A 19041-nucleotide genomic window follows, 5' to 3' on the forward strand; every position below is an offset into this window, starting at 1 on the left:
TTTTCCCCAGGATGAAATGGTGAGGTGTCTGGAAACTCCCTGGCCACATACAAAGCAAGTGCCTAACCCCTCTACTATCTCTCCAGTCCTAGTAATTGTTTTTTAAATAATAGATTTTTTGAAATCTGAAACCATTTCTTATGACAAGTAAAAAAGTGGTCTTAAAATATAAGCAAAAAAGATAAAGAAACATCATAACAATTCAGGAACCACAAACAGCTCAGGTTAACATCACAAGCTGGGGCCTATCAGGGCAATTTTGCAGCATTCAAGGAAGTCTTTAAGTAGAATAATTGAATTAGAGATAGCTAGCATAGTTTTATGGAAGTGACTGATACCTTGTGTACCTTACTCCTTGGAGTGCTTTCAAGAACATTTTATTACCAGGTAGAAAAATGGGACACAATGGATGTCATCTCACCGTTAAAAAGCCAGTGGATATTTGTTAACAATGGAGATGATTGGCTAAGACCCCATCTATTGTGAAAGGTAAAATAGTTTATTGGATTAAAAAATTGTTCAAATCTGCAAAAACCTAAATGAATGCTAATGCGTTTTTTTTAAACTGGAGAGAGGTTATCAGTAAGGGTGAAATAATAACTTTGAAAGGAAATGACAAATCGAAAGAATACACACAATCCAACCTATTACATTTCACTATTGCAGTATCTTCTTTGGCATACTAAATTTCCAGGTATTTTTAGCCCTGATAGCTTTGCTGTCTTATAATAACCACTCTTCCTGAAGACGAAAGCAGCATATTTAACAGAATCCTATTCAGAGTGTTGACTGTGATTAATCAACACCTTTTAAATTTAGCTATCTGGAAATTACAAAGCATATTTTTACCTATCAGTACAAACAACATAGCCAAATATCAATTATCTTACCTATATTATAATATCTGTGTATATTTAAACTGAGTGTATAGCAATTTTCTTGTTATATATCTACAAACAGGTAGACCAATTCACTTTGGTAAATGTCTATCAAAAGACTATGTGAACTGGAGAGACAATAAAGGAGTTCTAGCCCATGCCTTGCACACGATCAATCCCAGTTCTATACCTGGCATTACATATGGTCTAGCAAGTACTGCTAGGAGTGACCCCTGAGCACAGAGCCAGTAGTAACCACTAAACGGTACCAGATGTGATCCCTCAAATAAAAATAAATATATGAGTATATATTATATATAATAATATATAACATATTATATATATTATATATAATATATTATAATACATATAAGCAACCACAGTCATGCTTAAGACCACTCTCCACACACTCAGATGAGCCTCATGCATGAAGGAACCAGCAGAGGAACCCAGGTGTGTGGAACCCGAGGCTCAGGGCTCAGATCTCCAAGCCTGCTCAGATCCAGACTGGGCCTCTTCCACCCAGATCCCCCATCTTCCAGTAGCTAGATAGTTACATCTACCAACTGCCCGCTCCCCGCCCCCCCCCCCCCCCGCCCCGTGTAATCCCATCAAGATCCAGAGACTATAAAACCAAGCTCCTGGAAGTGCATGGCCGAATTTGTGGCCACACAACCTCTTATTGTCTAGTTCTGGTTCTCAGAGAATCCGGCAGGCTACCGAGAGTATCCTGCCCACATATCAGAGTCTGGCAAGCTCCCCTTGGCATATTTTATATGCCAAAACCCAGTAACAATGATGGGTCTCATTCCCCTGACCCTGAAAGAACTTCCAATGTGGCACTTGCTAAAATCTCAGGGCTAGGACGAATGAAGACATTACTGGTGTCTGCTCGAGGAAATCAATGAACAACTGGATGACAGTGATACAGTGATATAAGTATATATACATACTTTAAAACTGTAGTAGTATTTATTCCTTTTAGGGTGTCTACACAAATCAAAATGACCAAAACTTCTTTTTGTATCCAGTTTGACCACAAAGGGTAGAATTAAAAACTCCATTTTATAAAGATTTATAGGAGAATATATATTTCTTGCCTCGTGAGGAGTTTTTTTTTTTCTTTTTGGGTCACACCTGGCGATGCACAGGGGTTACCAGCTGTGCTATCGTTCCGGCACTGAGGAGTTTGTTTTGATTTGGTGACTTATTCGGTCATACTTTCTTTAATTTTTCCTAAGAATTTTTCTGTTTGTTTTTTGTTTGGGGATCACGCCTGGCTATGCTCACTCAGGGTTGACTTCTAGCTCTGTGCTCAGTGATAACTCTTGGCAGGCTCCAGGATATTAAGGGATGCTGGGGATCAAACCAATGCTGACCATGTGAAAGGTAAATACCTTAAATTTGTAAAGGCAAATTTACAAATAATTACAAATTTGTAAATTTGTAATTTACAAATACAGTTGTAAATTGTGTTTAAAATTACACTGTAAATAATTGTACAGTGGGTACTAATTGCTCCAGCCCCAGAACTTTTTAAAAAAAATAAAATAAAATACAGAATAGATTCTATACAAGGTAAATTAAAATGCTCCAAGTTACATGTGGCAATAAATTCATACAATAATTCTACAGTATAATTTTTATTTTTAAATGGAAAACAATCCAAGATATCATAAAATCTTTCAAAATTATGGAAAATTGGAGTTTATATTAACATGTTTACTAATGATGACAACTGTTATAATAACAATTAATCATATAAATTTAATTTGGACCTAATGGACCTTATTCAGTAACTTAGAATTTTTTTTTGGAGGGGGAGCATATCTGGCAATGCTCAGGAATGTCTCCTGGCACTGCTTAGGACCCATATGGGATGTCAGGGGTCAAACCCAAGCCTGCCAGGTGCAAAGCTGCACCATACCTGCTGCTGTACTATCTCTTCAGCCCAGCAATTTAGATCTTGTAAGAAAAGAAATCAGGGAACCAGAACTATAGTACAGCTGGTCAGGTGCTTGCATCATAACATGAGAAGGCCCACTTACGATTAACTAGTTGGGAGTAAAATTTTCCCTATTAGTAAACAATTGTTTTTAAATTATGTTTGCATCAGAGCATAAGAACTGGGAAGAAACCTGAGGAATCACTTGATTAGTTTTAGGAACATGTATATAAAACTATTTTACCAAAGCCTTCAAATACCTTCTTGGTGATCTCCACTGAGAGCTCCATAAAGAGGATTTGAAATGGTCACCAGGAAACTCATTCCTGTTTTACCCCCGGGGAGGAGAAATTGGGGTGTGGGTGCACGTGGTCAGTTGAAAGAGTTCGTGCTTAATTTTAATCCTCTCCAATCTCAGAAAGAAGGTGTGAAGAACCTTCTTCAAAATTTCTCTATAGAAAATATCTATGCCTATCTCTCTCTTTCTGAGTCATTTTGCTTAACTTGATACTTTCCATGTAGTACTACTTGTATGTAAATTTTATGACTTCGTCTTTTGTAACAGCTACATAGTACTCCATTGTGTAAATGTACCAAAGTTTCTTTAACCAGTCATCTGTTCGTGGGCACTCAGGTTTTTTCCAGATTTCTGGCTATTGTAAAGAGTGCTGCAATGAACAAACAAGTGCAGAGGGGGGTGGGAGGGATACTGGGATCCATGATAGTGGGAAATGGGCACTGGTGGAGGGATGGGTATTTGGTCATTGTATAATTGAAACCCAAGCACAAAAATTTGTAAGTCTACAACTGTACCTCATGGTGTCTCACTAATAAAAATTTTTTTAAAAAACTGAATAAAAATAATCTAAAAAGATAAAAATATACAAAAAAAATAAAATATCTATGCTTTTCAAAGCATTACTTGGATTAACACTGTAATACTCTTCAAGTTCGATGCTTAACTTCAACCACGTGCTATGCCTTAAGTAGTGTTCACAAGGTATTTCTTTCATGAAGGCTCTTCTTATTACCTTGGGATTCTGTGGATTATTTGTATTGTATCTTATTTTATTTTGGCTTGGGGACAGTAGCTGGCAGTGCTCAGGGCTTACTCCTAGCTCTGTGCTAAAGAATCTCTTCTCGTGGTGGTTGGGGAACTATCTGTGATGTTGAGGATTCAAATCTGAATCAATTGCATGCAGTGCAGGAGGCTTATATGCTCTACTATCTCTCCAGTGTATTTATTTAATTATTTAATTAGGCATTTATTTATTTATTTTGGCTTTGGGGCCATACCTTGTGATGAGTTTTATTCCTTTGCCCAGGGATCTGTGCTGAAGGAACACTCCTGCTGATGCTAATGGGAACACATGTGGTGCTTTGAAGACCACATGTCATGTCAGGAATCTAACCTGGCATTACATGTAAGACAAATGCCTTACCCACTGTATTATCTCTCTGACCCATCCTTTGTACTTGAAAGGACAGGACCAGGGAACAGTCTGTAGGAGAGTTATTTTATTTGCATTTTTATGTGTTGGGGTGCTTTTTGTTTTTTCTTATTGATCCTTGTGTTTTGTTTTAGGGGGTTTTGTTTGTTTGTTTGTTTGGTTGGTTGGTTGGTTGGTTGGTTGGATTTTAGGTCATACCCAGCAGTGCTCATGACTTATTCCTGGCTCTGTGCTCAGAGATCACTTCTGATGGTGCTCGGGGTATAACCAGGTTTGGCCACATACAGACACGTAGCTTAACCCCTGTACTATCTCTCCAGTCCATTTTCAAAGACTTTTTTGTTGAATCACTGTGAGATAAACCCCTACAAAGCTGTTCATGATTGGACTTCAGTCATACAGTATTCCAACACCCATCCCTCTACCAGTTTACATTTCCCAGTACCAGTGTCCCCAAGTTCCCTCCCATCAACCTCCCACCCCCAGGTGCTTTGCTTTTCTTCTCTCTCTCTCTCTCTCTCTCTCTCTCTCTCTCTCTCTGCATCTCTCTCTCTCTGCCTCTCTCTCTCTTCCTCCCTCCCTCCTTTTGCATTGTGGTTTGCAATAATGATACTGAGAAGTTATCAAAAATATTCCTTTACCACCAGGAGAATTGCTCCACAGCTTAGAAGCTAGCCTACATGCTGGGTGAAAAGGCAGCTCAGATAGAGAAGGGACCACCAAGTAAAGGATGCTTGAAGGACCCGCTCAGGATGGGAGATGTGTGCTGAAAGTAGATTACAGACCAAACAAGATGACCACTTAATACCTGCATTTCATACCACAACTCCCTAAGGAGAGAGTAAAAATGGAATTCGCCTGATACAGAGGCGGGGGGGGGGGGGGGGGAGTGTAAGAGGAGGAAGGGGGTAATGTGGGAGGGATACTGGGAACATTGGTGGTGGAGAATGGGCACTGGTGGAGGGATGGGTACTCGATCACTATATGACTGAAACGTTAAGTGTGAAAGTGTGTAGGTCTGTAACTGTACCTCATCGTGACTCATTAAAAAAAAAATCCCTTTACCTGCTTTTAACACTCAGTTCTTTTCCAACATGATCATTCCCAGCTTGTTGTCATACCAGTCTCTTCTTTATCCAGTCCATTTTTATGCTACTTTAAAATTTTTTTGTAATTTTCTTTTGCCTTTGGCCCATACCCAGAAGTTCTTAGGGCTCTTCCTAGCTCACTTGGAAGACAATGCAATACCAGGAAATGAATCTGTGACTCCCACATGACAAACATGAGCTCCAAGCTCTGAACTATTTCCCTAATATACTGTTTTTGGGGTTTCTTTTAAATAATATTGTGGTATTGTGGCAAGAAGCTTAATGTTGTATAAACAAACCACAAACAAATGAACATTGTATAAAGCGCAAAAATCCCAGAAATGAAGTCAACATTCAAACTGGAGAGATAGTATATGTGGCAGACCCTGGTTCCATCTCTGATGCCATATATAAACTCACAAGTACATCCAGAAGTGGTCCCTGAACCCAGAGCCAGGAATGAGTTCCGAGCACAACCAGGTATGGCCCTAAACTCTAAATTAATTAATTAATTAAAATTAAGTTCCTGCTTTATACTGAGGGTTTTTTCTAAAAACTTATATAATCAGTTGTATATTTATGGCAAGTAAGAATATATGCCTTTGCACCTTGTCTTATCCCAAATATTAAGATGATAGAAAATACTAAAACGGGGCCAGAGAGATAGTACACTGGGAGGTGCTTGCCTTACACATAGCTGATCTGGGTTTGATTCCCAGCACCATTTATGGTTCCCTGAGCACCACCAGGAGTATTTGCTAAGCATAGTCAATAGTAAGCTCTGAGTACAGCTGGATGTTGCCCCACAAAAAAATGAAAAAAAAAAAAAAACCAACCACCTACAGCAGTTCAGTCTTTTTGTTTTCATTTTTACCTTCATTTGGATTAGTAAATACTATACAGCTATGTATTTGTTAATAATCCAAAATTTAGGGGAGGGTTTCGTTTGATGGGGGGAGGGCAGACCTAGCCGTGCTCAGGACTTACTCCTGGCACTGTGTTCAGGGATCACTCCTGGCAGTGCTCAGGGGACCTTATGGGATGCCAGGTTTGAACCTGGATCATTGTATGCAAGGCAAGCGCCCTACCCACTATACTACACTCTGGTCCCATATTCCACAATTTCCTTAATGCCACCATTATTATCTATTTGTTTACATAAACATTTTTCTGTCTTGGTACCTACTGACATTTGAAGCCACATATATTTTTGTAATGGTAGTTATCCTTTGCTGCAATGTGGATTATTCATTAGCATTTCTGGTTTCTACTCAGTAAATAATTGTTACCACAAAAGAAAAACATTTCTAGATACTGACAAGAGTCCCCCAAGGGAAGAAATCACTCCTCACTGGAAACCACTGCTTCATAGTAAGTCACTACTAACCAAATATTTTGGTTATCTTTTTAACCATTACACATTACATGGCAACCATCAATCACTCCATGATTCACAATCATCATAATGATTAAAGAAACTATAGATTTATTTGGATACTCAGGCACTCATGATTGAGCAGTTAGACAAAGTTGAGGATATTAAAGAAAAAAGTTTCCATAATTACAAAATTAAAAGATTACACAAAAAGAGAAAAAATTTTGGTTGTTTTTTGGAATCAAATTGCATCCATTTTTTTTGAAGTAGTCTGAATGACTCAAAGACCTACAGCAGCTATTATTATTCACTCAATTACAAATACAGCAAATATCAAGACATATTCTGAAAAGAAAGTATGCGGCTTTATATGACAACACTGCTTGGTATCCAAGAGGAGATGGTTGTTACTCATCAGACACTAAGGTAGAATTTTTCCCCCTTAAATGTCACCAATCATTTTTTCTTGTTGCCTTTTTTATTTAAAAACAGTTGTTCCCACAATCAAAACTATGTTGCAAAACTCATAATAAAATTGAATGTCATACTTCAATTTTATACAAAATTATAAATGATGATAGTTGTAACAAATAAGAACCATCATATGCACTGTCACCATTCTTCTAGATTTTAGTGATTTTTATAACAACTACTGTGTAGAGTAGATAGCCTTTTGTCTCTTCCAAATGACCCAGTCCTCATTAAATAATGAAACTGAACATACAGTAAAATTAAGTTATAGGAGATTTTTGAAGAAAACATGTAGCTTCAGTTTGTATTATTACCCTCTGATTTCCTTTCTTCAATTTTCAAAAATAACACTGAGTTTGAAAACTAAAATGGCTCTTTTTTTAAAAAAAAGAAAGCCCTGGATTGGATGCAGGGCTGCATTCATCCCAGTATGCCTGACCACTGTTCTTTGGATGGCAATCACAGGACCCAGACATCAAGCTGTGGAGGAGATTCTTCCAAGCAACAGCATCTGGCTCTTTGGCAAACTGAACAGGCAGTTGCCCTAGTGGCTTTGGAGTTGCCTCTGGGTCTGTCTCAGGGTAAGGCTGCTGATGGAGTGCCTGGATTCTCCTCTCCTTTTCCTTTCACAGTCTTTCTCATATACCTTTTGGTGTCAAGAGATCCCCTCTGATCCATAAGACAAATGCTAGCCTCCTTAACCATAATGGATTTCTACATGAGCCCTGGGGTACTTCAATCAGGATCCCTTTCCACTGCCCACATCTCTCATGAAAGCGTAAAAATAGGCGAGCTTTCTGGCAGCAGCAATACTAGCCATCTAGTTCATACCCCACCTGCAGAGAGGATAGAAATTAAATGTTCTCTTTTCAGTCCTGGATATTTTTAAGCCTGTATTTTACCTTCTTTACTTGCAATAGATCTCGTTGCCAGTGAAATTTAATAAAGTCATATTTTTAATATGAATAGCAACCTAATCTCATGGAAACTTTTTTTTTCATTCTCGAGATCATACAATAAATCTAAGCCGGTGAGGCTGTATGAGAACTTATAGGGGCTTAGACTGAAGAATTTATGGCACATTAAAATCATAAGTGGAGTCCCTGGAACGAGCAAACACCTTGAGCACCAGAAATGGCAGCTCCAGAACAAAGAGACTCACATATCCTCTTAGCTGTGAAGGAAATTAAAAAGATCAAATTTGAAAAGTACAGAATGAGTTTCTGATGAATTTGGGATTTAAAAAAAAAAAGAAAACAAAACCAACAACAACAACCAATAATAAGCACCAAGCTTCTGAATAATTTGCACCAGGAGCACTAATCAATATGGCCTTTCTATAGACTATGGCTACCGTGACCAACATACTCTAAAGCTAGAATAACTAGTGGCAAAGAGATTCAAGTGGATCCAAACACAGGTAGGTAAAATTACTTATGAAAGGCAGCATTTAATTACTCTCTTGTTAGCATTCACCAGAAAAATAAAGAGGTTTTCTACATTAGCCACATCCATGGAGACTCAGTTCTAATTTATTATTGGACCACCATGTTCACAACCCCCAAAAATGACCTACAAAAAAATTTATGGTAATATCTACTTGATGGAAGGGAAGAAAATTTTATTTTATCTGTATTAATATTATTATTTTTGATTTTGATTTTGGGCTACACCCAGCAATGTTCAGGGGTTATCCTGGTTCTGCATTCAGGAATTATCCCTGGCAGTACTCCATATGGGGACCATATGGGGACCTGGGTTAACCACATGCAAGGAAAATGCCCTACCTGCTGTACTATAGCTCGGACTTCAGGAAGCAAATTTTAAAGACAAGGATAGAATCTTTTTGAAAAGACTCTGTTTGAATGTAAATTGTGCTTTGGAAATCAGTTCAAATGGAAATAAACCATCATTTTTGAAGACTAGCAAGGTTAGTGAAGCTAAAATGGCTTGACTCAAACTAATGAAAGATATTCTTTGTTCAGTAAAAGGTTAAAATAAAAAAGAATACCTTTTTATAAATAAGAATGGACTGGAGCTGTAGCACAGCAGGTAGGGCATTTGCCTTGCAAGCAGCTGACCCAACCGAACCCAGTTTGATTCCTCTGCCCCTCTTGGAGAGCCCGGCAAGCTACCGAGAGTATCTTGCCCGCACGGCAAAGCCTGGCAAGCTACCCATGACGAATTTGATATGCCAAACACAGTAACAAGTCTCACAATGTTACTGGACCCGCTTGAGCAAATCGATGAGCAACGGGAGGACAGTGACAGTGAGAGTGATATATATATACATATATATATACAGATACACATTACATATATTGTATATGTATATTAGTTTCATCAAGTGTGACATCCAGCAGTGCTCAGGTCCAACGTAGTGTCAGGGATCCAATCCAAGTCTTCACACAAGCATGGCAAGTAAGATACTAATTGAGCCATAACCCCAACCTTATCTGTTAGCTCTTGGTTACAATAATATAGTTAATTCCCAAATTTGTTTTTATTTTTATCCCACATAAAAAACAAATTTACTGGAGAGTAATCTATTTAAATACATAACAAGTTATACACTCAGTTGCCTTTTGGTTATATTATTTATTTTGGTTTGTGGGTTATACCCAACAGTGCTCAGGGCCTATTCCTGCCTCTCTGCTCTCTGTGATCTCTGGAAGTACCCAGATAACTACAGGTGGTATCAAGGATTGGTATCAAGTTTCATGAGATGTGAGACAAGCACTTTGATACCTGTATCTTTTTTTTTTTAATTTTTAAAAAATTTTTTGAATCACTGTGAGATAATTACAAGCTTTCCTATTTGGGTTACAATCACACAATGATAAAACACCCATCCCTCCACCATTGCACATTCCCCACCACCAATCTCCCCAGTATACACCCCCTTCCCTACCCTCCCCCTGCCTCCATGGCAGACAATATTCCCCATACTCTCTCTCTCTACTTTTGGGAGTTATGGTTTGCAATACAGATACTGAGAGGTTATCATGTTGGTCCATTATCTACTTTCAGCACACATCTCCCAGACCCCTGTATCTTGATTGTATTTTTTGAAACAAATTTAATTTGGACTTCAAGAGTTCTCTACTTTGGGTGGCTTAAGTAATAATGCAATGGGTAGACTCTGCCTTGCGTGAAACTGATCCCCAGCTTTTCATATGGTTCCTCAAGCCCTCCATGATCACATTAATGAGTACAGGTGTAAACTCTTCAGGAGTAAGCTCTGAGCACCAATGGGTGTGGCACCAAAACAAACAAATGAGCAAACAAAATCTACTTTGGTCAGTGTATACAAATAATTGACCTGCAATACTGAAAAACTGAAAATTCTCTCCAGACATAATTACCTGTCAAAGATTCACTATACTCCAGAGACCAGAAAAACCAAGACACCTTCTGCCCTCAAATCTAGGATGGTGTTTTCCAGAAGAGGATAGATAATATAAACCTTTTAGTTGTTGTTTACATTTTGGGTCACACACAGCAGTAGTCCAGGGCTACACCTGGTTCTTTGCTCTGGTGATCCTTCCTAGCAGTGCCCAGGAATCATGTAGAGGGAAAGGATCAAACCCAGGCCTCTGGCTTACAAAGCATGTGCTCAGTACTTTGAGCCCTTCTCTCCATTCCTAAACTTTTAGCTAAAAAACGTAGTTTAACTATTTTCAGTTTAAATGGGGGCAGGAAGGTGGGGAGAGGAGACACACATGACCTACTTTTTGATCCTAAGTATGAATTTACACAGAATCAACTCTTGATAATTATATAATACATAAGGGCAGGGTGCTTGCTTTGCATGTCACTGACCTGGGTTGAATTCCTAGCACCCATATGGCCCCCCAAATCTTTCCAGGAGTGGTAGGTGAGTGAATGAATTTAAATTCATGCTACAGTCACCTTTTAAAATTACTTAAACTGAGGGAGAAGCAATATTATAGCAGGTTGGACACTTGCCTTACACATGGCTGACCAGGGTTCAATCCCTGGCACTCATGTGGTCTCCTGAGCCCACCAGGAGTGATTCCTGAGTACAGAGCCAGGAGTAACCCTTGAGCAACACCAGGTGTGGCCCAAAAAACAAACAAAAAGTCAGAAAGATAGCATTGAGGTCCTAATTGCAATCTCTGGCACTGCAAGATCCTTAAGTAATGTAGCCTTGGTAGCCCCCAAGTACCTTAGGGCCCATGCATCGAATCATCTACCCCTCTCAACTAGGTCCAATATCACCAGTAATGGTTCCTAGACCTGCTGAGACTACCGTGTTGGGGAAAAAATGGTTTAAGAAGTCATTGATCCATGGGTGTTTGATCATTGTGTGATTGTAACCCAAACATGAAAGCTTGTAACTTTCTCACGATAATTCCATAAAATTTAAAAAAATACATTGATCCAAATATACAAACTGGATTTCAGATTATATGATCTAGTGTAAAATGTTTCAGCTTTTACTGTAAAGTCATCATTACTCTCAAGTTTACTTAAGTTACACATTCCTAATGTCAGGCTGGAGCAATAGTACAGCTGATATGTTTGTTGACCTGGGTTCAATCCTCAGCACACAATTGACCTAATTTCGATCCCTGGAACCCCATATGGTCCTCCTAAACTCTGTCAGGAGTGATCCCTAAGTGCAGAGCCAGGAGAATCCCTGAGCTGGGTATAGCATATATATATATATATATATATATATATATATATATATATAATTTGGTTTCTATCCAAGTATTTAATTGCACCTTGAGTAAGACTCAAGATGGCCTACTATGCCATCAGAATATCTAATATTTAGAGAAAATCTTTTTTGTTTAAAAAACAGGGGGTAGGGAGCTTCTCTCAGGCCTCTTCCACTTGTGTGTTTTACTGAAACAACAGAAAAACGTCAGGTTAAGATTGAGACCCTGTGGCTGGAGCAATAGCACAGTGGTAGGGCATTTGCCTTGCACATGGCCGACCCGGGGTTTGATACCCAGCATCCTATATGGTCCCCTGAGCACCACCAGGGGTAACTCTTGAGTGAGAGCCAGGAGTAACCCCTGTGCATTGCGGGTGTGACTCAAAAAGAAAAAAAATTGAGACACTGTTTCTATTGGTACTCTATAGACCATGCATGTTCCTTCTGTACATCATATACAGGAGGGCCAAGCCAGAAAGTAACTGAGATATACTCTCTATTTTAGGTAGCCCTGTAATGGGACCTGTTATATTCAGGAGCTAAGTATTGGAAACAATTATATCTTTCTCATTTGCTGAATTAGCTGCCAGAGAAATGCCATTAAGTCTGAGAGCTGCTATTTGTCGCTCAACTAGCTTAAATGGTATTCAATAACTGATTAGGAATGTCATTACTGAGTGACTACCCAAAGTCACACACATGCTAATAATGATGCCTCCAGCTTCCTTGGGTCAAATGGCAAGAAACCAATCCTTGAATAAGAGTTGGTCTATTGTTGCTCTTAATAATGTTTTGGCCAAGTGTAACATCTAAGTTTCGAGCAGCTCTAAGACGAGAACCACTTTTTTACTGGTCTTGAAGATCTGGTCTTCTCCTTGATATTTAGCAGACACAGGATTGGTTGATAACTAGTAACTATAGTACCTCCACTTTGGCAATCTGGAAAAGTCAGAAGAAATGAAACGTTCTAGATATACCAAACAGAATGAGGGAGGGAAGGACAGATGATTCCAAGAAACCACGTCGTGCTGGCCCTCAGGGCTGGGAGGTTGGTTGCGATGTTCAGAGAGCTACCAGTACAGAGGGAGGCAAGAGAGGAGGAGCCTGGGGCTTCCCCTGAAACCTCAGGGTCAGCTGGTTTGGGAGGTTCCCAAACTCCCAGGGAATGAAGTGAAGGGAATCTGCAGGTGAACCGATAAAAAGAAGGAAGGGTGGAAAATAATTAGGCTGACCCAGGGATCCGGAGAGCTGCAAAAGGCGGACTTGTGTGCAAGAAACTTTCTCTGCAGCGATCCTTTAAGGAAAGCGGAAGGGCTTTGGAGGATGAAGCCCTTGTTTTGTCCTCCATAAGATGTGTGCGTGTGCGTGCGTCGTGCGTGTGTGCGTGCGTGTGTGTGTGTGTGTGTGTGTGTGTGTACCCGCTCTTTTCCCTCCCTCCCAGGCACCTCCCACGAGTTCAGATCCCAGCAGTGCTTCTCCCTCGCTCTCCGCGCGGCTAGTCCATGCGAGAAGCCGCCAGGACTCTCCCTCCACCCCCGCAAAGAAGCTCGCCCCCGCCCCCAACCCGTCCTTTGGTGAAGCGAGGTGACCGCTAGCGCTAGGTGCGCAGTTAGTAGGCATCTTCGCCCCAGTCCGCATTGGAACCGGGGGATGGGAATGGGGATGAGTAACACTGATAGAGGGGCGCCCCCTTCTTCGACTATTTAAGCTCGACTGCGAGACTCTGCAGGGGTGGGGGCGACACAGGGGTAGTGGGGGTTCCCAAGGCTGAAGGATATGCCTGTGTGGACGTGCCTCGGAAAAAACTCAAAATTGAGATCTGCCCCTTCCCCAACCTATACTCGCCTCCGGGGGCCCAGTGCCCGAGTCTCGGAGTCCTGAAGCCCATTGGGGGAGCAACCGGGGACTCCCCTTCCCTCCGGCTCCGGGTTCGAGGCGGCTCTCGGCTGCGGCTCACGGTCCGAGCTGGAAGCACCTACCCAAGGAAAAAGGAAAAGCTCGGAGGCGGCCTCCTCCTCTTCCTCCCCAGCTCCTAACCTGCAGTCGGGCGTGTTCGAACCCAAGAAGGGTCGGGATCTCGCTCTCCCCGCCCGCACCCACCGCTCCCGCGCGCGCGCGGCCGCTCTCGGGCACACGCACAGCCCGGGCCGGCGCGCGCACACGCACGCGGCGATCGGGCCGAGAGTCGCTCGGGCCGGGAACTCAGTTGCTCGAGTCGCCGGGGACCGTTTGCTTCCAGGCGTCCCCGCACACACACTCTGCAGGGTGAAAGATTCTCCACCCCCACCCCACCCCTCAACTTTCCTTTAAGCGAATCAAAGCAGAACCTCATCTCCGAGGCAGCCCCGGCCCTTCCTTGGGGTAAACTTCTCAGAATGTCCCAGGTGGTCCCGAATCGCCAGATCCTCCAGCTCCCGGGGGCGGCGGCGACCCTTCCCCCGGCTCGGTGCGCGGGCGGGAGGGCGCGAGAGCTTGGCCCGGAGCCCCGGAGCCCGGGACCGCGCGACCCACCGGCAGGGCCGCCGCGCCGCACTTGCCGAAACTCTCCCGCCTACTCGTAGCCGGCCCTTGCGCTCGCACGTAAAGCGACCCCAATTAAGGAGTTGGGGGAACTGGGGAAGGAGGGAGCCCGGGCAGTTAGCACCCTGTACCTCAGGTATGAGCACTTTTCGCTGACATTGATGCAACTGCATTAGAGTTAATAGCAGCAGCCTGCTTCTCATTATTAATTGTCTTTGTGTTTGGATAAAGTATGTAATCTTCTCAACCACACCATTAAAATAGGTTGTCTTTTCAATTAAGAACTGTTGTGAGCCTAGCAGTCAATTTTCCTAATGAAGATGCATTATATTTTTCACGTTTTTTTCTTAATAATGGAAAATCCCGAGTTTTCATTAGACGCGATTATGGTGAGATACAAGAGTTTCTCTTCAAATGTTTGCGGTCGTGTAGTGTATTAAAAGCTAGGGTTTAAAGTCAGTTGAAATGTCTGCAGGTTTTTTTTTTAAGAAAAGAAAAAACGAGAGCATTAAATATGTTCAAACTGCTTCGATTTTAAAAAGCAAATATGATGAATTCAGTTCTCCGATGAACTTAATAGTTACAAAAATAAGTCTGAAAATAGCCTGTGAACTTTTGGGGAGACATCCCTTCTAGCTTAGAGCTGATTTGCAGATCTTAAACGAAAGCAGTGATGTTTGTAGTATACTATGCACTTAAATAATGAGTAGTTTCTGAACAAATATCTTCACTCCATCATTAATAATAATATTTTTAAATGCCTGTGCCGTGCACCTACAATCCGTTTTCATGTTTCCTTCCTTGCTCTCTTTTTCTTTCTTTTTTTTTTTTTTAAGGCAAATTGGACACAGTTCTACTATTGACTGGTAGAGCTGTTTACAATTCTTTGTCTTTAGGATAAGCAACTTTTCAACAGTTGTAAAAAAAAAAAAAAAGAAGCCAGAAAGTGCAAAAACCTAATATATACATTTTTTAAATGGTGGGAAATAGTCAAACCTGAATATGAAAGTGAAAAGTTTGTACTCAAGAGCAAAAATGAAAGTGTATGATATGTATGCATTTTCCTCTCTTGGAAGTTTTAGGAACAAGCAGTGAAAAGGATCTATCAAGATCTATGCTTTCTTTGTTATTAAAAAATTTAAGTTACCATCTTTTGCATTTGAAACACTATTTTAGATAAACAATTTTTTTCCTTTCCGCATTCAATATGAATACTCTCATTGGAGTCACAGTAAAGAATAGTGATTGAGGAAAAAATAAGTCAAATTCTTCTAACTAGAAAGAAAAAGTTCCCAACAACAGACAGACTTTTATAGAGGTGTGGGGGGGAGTAAGGTAACATCAATTTCCCACCCCCCCATATGATTCCTTCTAGGTTTCAGATGTTATGTGTTTTAAAAATTGAATTCTTTTTCTAATCACTCAGTCCCTTAAAATGATCTGTAAAGAGTGGGAAATTAGATTTTCGATTAAAACCTTATCCCATCTCGAAGGATTACTTGATATTGATTCTTAAATATGGCTACAATTGATGGGCTCTAATTAAAAATCCAAAGGAAGTCTGTCGTGCTCATATAAAAGAAGCTTTTCATATACGGGAAATAAAGGTTGTAAAAGGTTACTAATAAAAGATTAGAGATTTATCCAAACTAGTTTAAAGCTTCACTGCGGTTTTCTTTTCTTCTTTTTTTCCCTTTCTTGCAAAACTATTTCCGGATCTCCCCCCCACCCCCCAGTTTTAAATAAAGTTTGCAAACAGGCAAGATATTGGACTGTAATGGTTGTTTTATATCAGCTCTGTAAGCTCAAGGCTGCTGCCTGCAGTAGAATTGATTTCAAGGAAACTTCAGAACCCGGAGATGAAAATTATATAAACTGACAGCTAGCACCCTTCACCAATTCAGCCATAGCCCCTGCACACCCTCCCAGCAACCCCCCACACTCTCACAGCCCTTGTGTTGCTCAGTCTCACACTCACACATACACTTCCTATCCTCCACCCTACCCTTGCTCTGCACACACCCTAGGGCTCCACAGGGTCTTGGAGAGATGCAGAGCTCTCAGCTCACACTCAGCTCATAAATGTCTTCTAGTCCCACATCTCACACTTGTCACACAATCTTAATCCGTTTCATTGCAGAACAACACGGTCCTCCCCCCCCCCCCCTTTTTTTTGCACTTGGAATTTGCCTCCTGCTCCCTTCTAAGGACAGCACAACACTATTTTGGAAGTTGTTTCTTTCTCTCTTTCCCTCTTTTTAGAAGCAACTGCAATGCGAGAATGTGGAACCCACACTGAAGCCCAAAGTAATCTGTAGCCTTATATTTACTCCCTAAAGTCTGCCTTCTTGCTGATCTTAGACTCTCGTTAAAAAATTAATTAAAGCTAATCTTGTCAAAGTTTTCAACATAGACATATCTAAAAATAATGAAAAATGACTCCTTTTAAAATATGGTGTCAGTTCTAAGGCAAGATGTGGTCCCCTACTGTCCATCGGATTCTTGAAAAGATTGAAAATTAATTTTCATATTTCTGAAGTAAGTGTGCAGGGAGCCCAGTTGGCTTGTTCCCCCTGAGAGGCTTTGTTCTCATGGAATATGGATTTTGTTCTTTTTTAATTAACTTGGAAGAATCTTGAGATCTCTCTCCCTCTTGCCCCATCTCCACTCTCTCCCACTAAAACCACAGTTAATAAACTTGAAGGAAAGTTTGGGATATTTTGAACTGGCATGGCATGTAGGGAAGAGAAAGCAAGCCCAGCGCTGGCCAGACATGAATCTAGGTTTCTAATTAAGAAAACCAGCCATATTCTGGAAACTGCGTACAATCTCTGACAAATGAGTCTCTGTGTATTGGTTTTCTTCATTTAGCCTCAGAATACTTCGATCTCAGATTCAAAGCACGATCATTGAGCTTGTGACAATGAAAAACCATCCACTTGTCAACACAATTACTTAAAAACACAAAGCATGCTACCATAAATTAGGTTCATAAGGGAAAAAAAATCAAGAAACACAAAGTAAAACATGAACAGAGTAAATGCAATGACCACATAGTAAGTATATAGGAAGTTCAAGGACTTACTGAAAATCAAGAGTTAGACTTTTCATCCAGGGAGTCTTTTTCCTCACCAAGTCTTCTATAGTTTTCGGTACAACAGCCCAGCCCCTTCCATCCCCCAAGCCAGTGGCTTTTGTCCTGACCTAGAGCAGAATTTGTGGGGACTATACCTGAGCCAAGCTGTCTGCAGTTTCCAAATTGACAAGAAGAGACTGGAAGATAAAGAGCATGTTCTTACAGGTGAAGAGCAATTTTGCAACTTTTCCAGGAGACACCAGGAGGAAGCCTGTGTGCTACCAAGTGCAGTAGAGTCTGGGCAGAATTCCTCTAGAAAGAAAAAGAAAGTCTTTTTCCCCCCTCTCTCTCTCTCCGAGTCTGCTTCTGTCTCTAGTTCTCTTTCTGCTCTCTGTCTCTGTCTCTCTCTCTCTCTCTCTGTCTGTCTCTCTTTCTCTCTGATCCAATCTTTTAAGAGCTTCAGCACATTGCTAAGCTAAAGGGAAATTCTCTTTGATAAAGCGGTGTTTCCAGCTTCTGGGTTTTAAAACCTAAATCTATATTCAAATCTGGCTGAAGGTGTGTTCTGGGATTTATGAAAGCCTCTTAAAGGGGTAAATTTACCAAACCGTGACAAAATCATCACAATCTTACTTTAGACATCTGAAGTGGATGAGAATTTTAAAGAGACCCTTGTTTATTTAACACTGTCCATTTCCAACTCGTGGTTTATTGGCCCCGCATTTCTGCGAAGTTATTAGACTAGAGGGCAAAGGAGACGGGAGTTGTGGGCTCTGGGTGGTTGGACGAGAGAAGGTCTCCCACGCCCCACGGCGGGGGGATCGGCCGCCGTCAAACTCAATTCCGAGGGAGGGGAGGGGGGTCAGAGAGAGTCAGCTGCCCCCGCCAACTGAGCGGACAGTGCCAACCGCTCCACCGGGTTTAAGGCTTTAGCGTGACACTGGACCCCGCCGCAGCGAGAGCTCGCGACCCCACCACGTTTCCCTAAACTTCTCCCATCCCCAGCGCGGGTTCCGCGGTGCCCCTCCAAGCCACCCCGCCCCCACCGTGCCCGAGGCCTCCCTCGGGCCCTTCCCTCCGCTAGCCCCACAGCACGCTTTTCCCCTTCTGCGTTCTTTGATGCTTTCGATAGCACGGTGAGCGCACCGGAAAACACTTTTCTTTCTTTCCTCGGTGTCGGAAGGAGGCGCGATCCCGGTGGAGCTGATGATTCCTTCATCCAGAGCATCAGGACTGGCCAAGCGCTTTCTCCCGGACCGCCTGGGGCACTGGTCGCCCACCCCTCAAATAAAAGCTCCTCCCGGGGTGTGGAGGGAGGAGGTAGGCAGTCGCCAGGTGTTTCAGTCCTTGGGGGAGAGGCGGGTTGGAGGTGGGCAAGGTTCATACTCACCCCCACCCCCACTCCCAGCCTGGAGCCCCAGAAAGTCAAGACTCCAAGAAATGCGACTGTCAGGGGGTCTCTTCGGAGGGCCCTAGAGGAGCTGGCACTGCCCGGGTCGCTCGGGGACTCATGAGAACGCCGAATCCCCAAGTTCTGGAGACACCTGCGG

Source organism: Sorex fumeus, unplaced genomic scaffold, assembly GCF_029834395.1.
Source record: "Sorex fumeus unplaced genomic scaffold, SorFum_2.1 ptg000098l, whole genome shotgun sequence".
Lineage (NCBI taxonomy): Eukaryota > Metazoa > Chordata > Mammalia > Eulipotyphla > Soricidae > Sorex > Sorex fumeus.